Source organism: Tupaia chinensis, unplaced genomic scaffold (assembly GCF_000334495.1).
Source record: "Tupaia chinensis unplaced genomic scaffold, TupChi_1.0 Scaffold000335_1, whole genome shotgun sequence".
NCBI classification, from domain to species: Eukaryota; Metazoa; Chordata; class Mammalia; order Scandentia; family Tupaiidae; genus Tupaia; species Tupaia belangeri.
In genome coordinates, this window is record NW_006159829.1 from 5,192,421 (window position 1) to 5,199,555 (window position 7,135).

General features: G+C 42.7%; 1 long non-coding RNA gene across 1 annotated transcript; it reads left to right on the top strand.

Annotated features, from left to right (window-relative positions):
* The first annotated feature begins 694 nt into the window (after positions 1 to 694).
* On the top strand, positions 695 to 6,708 carry LOC114008427 (uncharacterized). Its single transcript, XR_003549960.1, has 2 exons — positions 695 to 802; positions 6,193 to 6,708. It is a non-coding gene; the product is annotated as an uncharacterized LOC114008427 (long non-coding RNA).
* The last annotated feature ends 427 nt before the right edge of the window (positions 6,709 to 7,135 follow it).

Genomic DNA, 7,135 nt, shown 5'->3' on the forward strand with positions numbered 1-7,135 from the left:
AATAACTCTTGGTTTAGGGCTTATTTCACTTATCCCTTTGCAACATTCAATAACCAAGACCTCTTATTTTTCTTTTCTTTTTTCTGTTTCTTTTTTCATTTTTTTTTTTTTACACATAACCAAGATTTGTATTGTTAATGTCAATGAACACAGGCCTTGACAGCTTCAAATCTGTTTAGGACACCATTGGGGGCTGACAGGTGGCATGGTGGTTAAGGGCACTGGACTCCCACATGGACGACTGTGGTCTGAGTCCTGAACCTGGCAGTTTGCTTTCTCACTTTCCCTCCCTCTCACTCTCATTCTCGTACTCTGTCCATCTCTGGTCAAATTAAGACAAATAAATAAATAACGTTAAATAAATAATTATTAAAAACAAAAAGACATCACTGAAAGAAAAAAGGAGTGCCAAGTATGATTCTCTGGAAGTAATTTTGTTTTCTTCATTTGATGTCACCTTTTGCTTTTCTTTACCTTAAGATAAAAATGACAAACAAGAGCTCACATCAAGATAGAGGAGACTCAAGTTTTCCAGCTGTTCTGTCCAATACGACAGTGACCACTCATGTGCTATTTCTAACAATAAAATTTAATTAATTAAAATAAAATAAATTCTGTTTTCCGTTGCCTTGGAGCTCAGTAGCAAAATATTCTCTGTGAGCATCTCAGTCACCATGGAGAGTTCTACCGGGTAACTGTATTCTGGAGCCAAAGCTATGAGGTACAACCTAGAATTCTGCACAAGGGTTACGGCAGGAATTCAGTGCCGCATTTATAAAATCTCTCATTTGTCCCAAAACAGGTAGGCAAGACATTTTCACTAGGTTTTGGAAATTCAGAGGCTATAAATCTCATTTAATTTGTGTTTTTGTCCTCAGAGTCTAATTTGGCAATAATATCCAGTAGTTACCCTGTATAGCTTGATGAAAGAATAAAGAATATGTAAATATATTAGTTTATCCTTTGGTGGTAGGACTTGTGATATTTCTCCAGTCACTTCTATTCTTTTGATAGAAATAGATTCAAGTGCTAAGGAAAAGGCCCAGAAGGTATTAGATATGCAATGCTTAGCCATGCATTCTCTGCATACATTTATTTAATTTCATTTTTACAAGCATACTGAAAAAATATTACAGATATTACAAATTAAGCCATTTGTTCTGAAATATCTAGTAAGTGGCTAAACCGTGATTCATACTCAAGTCTCAGAGGGAAAGCTCATTCTTCTTAATACCCTAGTCTTCTCCTCGGAGACAACACAACCTTCTGAAAGGACCAAGAATAATGTCCTTATCTAGAAGGAAGTGGTTTCCGTGTTTAATATATGCACATGTCTTCTACTTCTGGAAACTAAGCCCTCCCTTGATGGAATCTGACACCATTCTCATGCTCTCAGAACCCTTTCTGCTCTTCTCTCTCCCTAAGTCTCTCTGTAGATTCTTCTTCCACTGATCAGGTGCTCATTGAGCTTTTTATTTAAGGACCTTGTCCATTCCAACCACAGCATCCTGGCTGAATATCAAAATCCTTACAGAACATTCTTCATTAGCTACATAGACAATCATCTCAATTCCTTGGTATCTCATTTTCTCCACCTTCCTCTCCTTTCCTCCGTCATTTCTCACCTTTATGCATGCTTAAAACTTGTCGCTAAAATGCTTCCTCTGTGTAACCTTAATTTTAAGGCCTACCTGATTTTTTTTTTCAAAGTATTTTCCTTAGAATTTTGATTTCAACAATTGATTGATCCATCCTGAACCACTAATCTCAAGACCTACCACTTTTGGTTTTGCTCATCCTGTGCTGACTTTGTTCATGACCCAGCTTAGGTGCTCATCTGCTTAGTCTGTTACACAGTCTCACTACACTACCCAATCCTGGAGCAGGCTCCACAACCCTCAGTCAACACGACTCCTGTGACTACACGCCGAACATGGTTAAGTCTACGTCTCTTTTCTGTCCCTGCAGAATCCCTTTCTATAGTGCAATTCTTATCATGCCAGTATACGTGCGTTCTTTTGGGTTGAGTTACTGTTCCTCCTGCTTTTTTTTTTTTTTTTTTGGAGAGATTTTCACTATAGGGTGCGTGTGCTCGCCAGACAGACAGAGAGAGAGACAGAGAGACAGAAATGGAGAAATCACGCCCCCCCAGGGGGTCATGCCACAATCCCTTCTCCTCTGTTCTCCTCTCGGGATCTTGGGCACACACACACACGTGCCTGGCATGAGTTTTAAGCTGCCAGGTCCGGGACTTGACCCGCAGTCGACTACGTGGGAGTCCAGTGCCAGCCATTATGCTAACTGCTGGTTCCCTGTTCCTCCTGCTTTATCTCCTTTCTCTCTACTCCCATTCCTAAAGTGATGTCACATGCTCCTGTGGTATCAGGGACCAGCAGGAGCAAATGCAGCTAAGGACGGAGTGGAGAAGCAGGGGTGTGGCTGGCAGAAGATGGAGAAGTGGAACAAGCAGCACACTCTGGAAGGAAAGGCAGAACGAGAGAGAGAGAGAGGAAAAAGAAACAGAACCTCGCTTTCTCTGTCCCTGTCACCTCCCAGCAGATTGCATGACCCACTCCCCTTGAAGGCAGGTGCGCCTCTCTCCACCCAGACCCACATGCCAATCTTGTCTGGCAACTCTCTCACAGATACATTACGGATACCTTACCAGTCTTCGGGTATCCTTCAGTCCAATCAGGATGTCACCCCAAATTAACCACCCATCATAGGAACGCACAGAGAAGGCTGCTGTATATAAGCAGGGAAGAAGACCCTCGGCAGACACTGAATCTGCTGGAAGCTTGATTTTGAATGTTTCAACTTCCAAAACTACAAGAAATAAATATCTATATTATTTAAGGTGCTCAGTGTATGGTACTTTGTTATGGCAGCCTGAGCAGATTAAGAGAGGGCCCTCAATAAATACTGGCTGAACATGCAAATAAATGAATAAAACAATGGCGAAAATACATAGAACTAGAGCCTTCAGGTTATCTTAAATATAATTAATTCCAGCCTACTGATTGATACTTGCATGTGGCTTATACATTCTCTGCAGCAGTCAGTTATTGAAAACTTGCAATGACTGAAGAAAAGCTATTGTTTTCACAACCAGCCCTCACTTGGAAGGACATTCCTTGTGATAGACACTGCTCTTCTTACTGTGCCTCTGTGCTCCCCACTGTCTCACTATAAGAAATGAACATGATGCCTCTTCCATGCATGCCAACTTTTCAGATACACAAAGGAGTAGAGATGTCTTAAAAAAAATAAACCAAAGCAGACATGAGGCCATAGACACCAGATTCTGGATTTTACAAAATAATTTTTTCATACAGAAATTCTGAAATTAACTGATGCAATTATGGTGACCTCACCTGTTTCATCATGGTTTTCTTTAACTTCTGATGAGCTGCTGTAGACAAGCACAGCCCACTGGAGCATGTTCTTTCCCTTGACCCCAACACGTGGAGACATACAACATTATCAATCCCAATAACCCACATATCCTGTCTTGTGTCCAGAAGAACAAAGAGAAGCCCAAACTTTGCCTCTATTGTTTGCATCTGATTTTATGTTTTCACTTTTACTCTGTCTTTGCAATAACAAACTCCTACTATATATTTTGCTTTTATTCATTGTAAGATGTATGAATACCCCTAGGCAGAATTAACTTCTCTTGAGTGACCTGTGGAACACTCTAAGAGAAATGGAAAGCCCCTTAACAATATTATGTCTTCATTCTCTAAGTTATGTGTTCACGTCGTCTTCTGTTTCTGATGTGATTACTTCCAAGTTGACCAAGCCTTCCGCACGTGGCCCGATTCTGGAGTCACCCACTTGAGCTTTGTCTCTGCTGAGTCGCCTTTCTCTTAAGAAGGTATCTACTACCAATTTATTAAAATCAAGGTTAGGAGAAGTCTTAGTTCGTTCTGTCTCTGCTACTTTCTTCCTAGTTCATTCTAGCTGCCATGTTCCAAAGGCAAAGTCAGCAGCTGTCAGTCTTCCTGACTCTGCTGGTTTCCCTTACAGGGTTCTGCAGGCCTCCACCTGGGCTCCAGGTAAGACCTGAGCTGGACCATGCTTTAAGCCCCCACTTCCCAGAGTGTCTGCAATGACACCACTGCCCCTATTGCTGTTCCTCTGATGCACTTTCCACTATTACCAGCACAAGCTATTAAATAAATCAGACAGCGCATGCCACTCTTCTGCTTAAATGCTCTTTGATCATTTCTCTAGTCAAAATAAAGTTCAGATTCTTCACCATAATAAATGAGGACTCATGTAAATCACCCCAGCCTTCCTCTCCAGCTGTACGTGTGTGTGTGTGTGTGTGCACATGCGCGCACGCGTGTGTGTGTGTGTGTGTGTGTATATATATATATATATATATATATAAGTTGTGTTCACGTCGTCTTCTGTTTCTGATGTGATTACTTCCAAGTTGACCAAGCCTTCCGCACGTGGCCCGATTCTGGAGTCACCCACTTGAGCTTTGTCTCTGCTGAGTCGCCTTTCTCTTAAGAAGGTATCTACTACCAATTTATTAAAATCAAGGTTAGGAGAAGTCTTAGTTCGTTCTGTCTCTGCTACTTTCTTCCTAGTTCATTCTAGCTGCCATGTTCCAAAGGCAAAGTCAGCAGCTGTCAGTCTTCCTGACTCTGCTGGTTTCCCTTACAGGGTTCTGCAGGCCTCCACCTGGGCTCCAGGTAAGACCTGAGCTGGACCATGCTTTAAGCCCCCACTTCCCAGAGTGTCTGCAATGACACCACTGCCCCTATTGCTGTTCCTCTGATGCACTTTCCACTATTACCAGCACAAGCTATTAAATAAATCAGACAGCGCATGCCACTCTTCTGCTTAAATGCTCTTTGATCATTTCTCTAGTCAAAATAAAGTTCAGATTCTTCACCATAATAAATGAGGACTCATGTAAATCACCCCAGCCTTCCTCTCCAGCTGTACGTGTGTGTGTGTGTGTGTGCACATGCGCGCACGCGTGTGTGTGTGTGTGTGTGTGTATATATATATATATATATATATAAGTCGCCAGATGATGTGTATACTTGCAGAGATCGATAAAGGCCTGCACATGGTATGTGTGATCACCCTGTCATTTTTCCTCCATCTCCCCTGGTCAGGATTTGTGACCTGCACACTCAAGTGCCTAGCATGCTTTTAAGCCCCCAGTCAGGACTCCAACTGTGATTGGCCCTGCGGGATCTAATGCTCTTACCCACCAAGCTACAGGACTGGTTCTGACTTATATATTGCTAAGAAGCACAGATATTAGTGACTGCTGGGGGAGGTGAAAGAGTTTAAAGGGGTGGAAGGCAATGATCTCCCCTCATGGGGGTAATGGAAGAGAGTATATGAATGATGAGGAAAGGAGTCCAGAAGGAAAGGGAAGCAGAACAAAGAAGCTGCGGTGGAATGTGCTTGGTTTCTTCCAGGAAGAGTGTGGTGGCCAGTGTTGGTCAAAGAGAGAAGTGGCAGGGTGAGGCGGAAAAAAAAAAGGAAAAACCTAGGCAAGAGCTGGACTCCCACGTAGTCGACCGTGGTTCGCGTCCCGGACCCGGTGGCTTAAAACTCACGCCGGGTGCGTGTGCGTAAGTGCCCAAGATCCCAAGAGGAGAATGGAGGAGAAGGGATTGCGGTGTGACCATCCCTCCTGGGGGGTGATTTCTCGCTTTCTGTCTCTCTGTCTCTCTCTGTCTGTCTGGCGAGCGCACACGCCCTATAGCGAAAAACCTCTCCAAAAAAACCCAAACAAACAAACAAACAAACAAATAAACAAACAAAAAACCTAGGCAAGAGGCAAGAGTTTAAGGACATGGCACAAGTTGTCCGGTGTCACTGCGTGGGATTGCAGCCATATGGGAAAGCCCAGGGCACAGGCCAAAGACACCAAGTAAACCCAGAGATGTAGCCATGACCACGGCTCACTGGAAACTGGAGCAGAATTGCAGAGTAGCCAAACCTGTTAGGGGTCTCTGTCTCTGTCTCTGATGAACAAAATAAATAATAGGTCTATTTAATTAAGGACTTTAAAAATAATTTAGGGACAGTGATAAGGACTTTGGGATTTTATTTTTAATGGAATAAATGAAACATTGGTTCACCCAAAAAGTCATAACATATTTTTCTGTTTTTTTCCTGCAAAAATGTATCATGACTTTCCCAACGACCCAATAGAATGTTTTGAGCAGAGCAGTAAGTCACTGAAACACCTGTTTTTAAATTAAGAAAAGAAAAATCTCTAAGTCTAGCAAGTCCAGTGAGTAACATGAACCCAGTCAGCGAGGCGAAGGCCAGCACTTGTGCTCAGGTCTTCCAGAATCTTCCAACAGCCCCTCCGATCCAGTCGCTCGGCAGAGCCAACACAGAAAATGCACTGAGAGGACAAGGTGCAGCTCAGCAAGGAGCTGCCTCAGAACAGGTCTCACGCGTCCACATCTGTCCCGTCCAAACTTCAGTTTAAATCTTGTGGCTTGGCCTGTGCCCTGGAGGATGAGTAGATGTAGGAGGACTCACCTTGCGCCCACAGTGACGACATATTTAAAGATCGCACTTGTTCTGCAACTCACTTCTCATGGAACCCATCAGGCCTGACATGTACCAGCTTCCGTCCCCTGGGATGACTGGGATAGACGACACAGGAGCAGGGGAACTATCAAGTTCTCATACTCCATCAATCAGAGCTGCAGGACTGCTAACCCTGTCCAAAATATTTGTCTCTGTTGTGAGTAGCTATCTCACCAGCTGAAGATTTTATTTTACTTTACAGTCTTGGGAATATAAAATAAATAAGACTAAAAGCAACTATGTCAGCTACATCTTTCAAAGATTCTGCCAAGATCTGTCAACCTGAGCCTCTAAATAACCAGTGACAAATGTTGTGTTGACATATTTCTCTATTTCCCAGTGAATAATTAACAGCAAATGTCAGAGAAGTCTGGCGTAATAATTTCAAACAAATAAAAACCTACTTCCAACTCATTTCAAGTGCTCATAGCCTCTCCAGTATAGACATAGTTTTGAAACAAAGAAAACAATTTGCAAAATTATTAGAAAACTGGGTGCCTTCTAGGCATGGCAACATTTTCCTTTCTTATCATTGTCAGAGTGAAAAGAAATA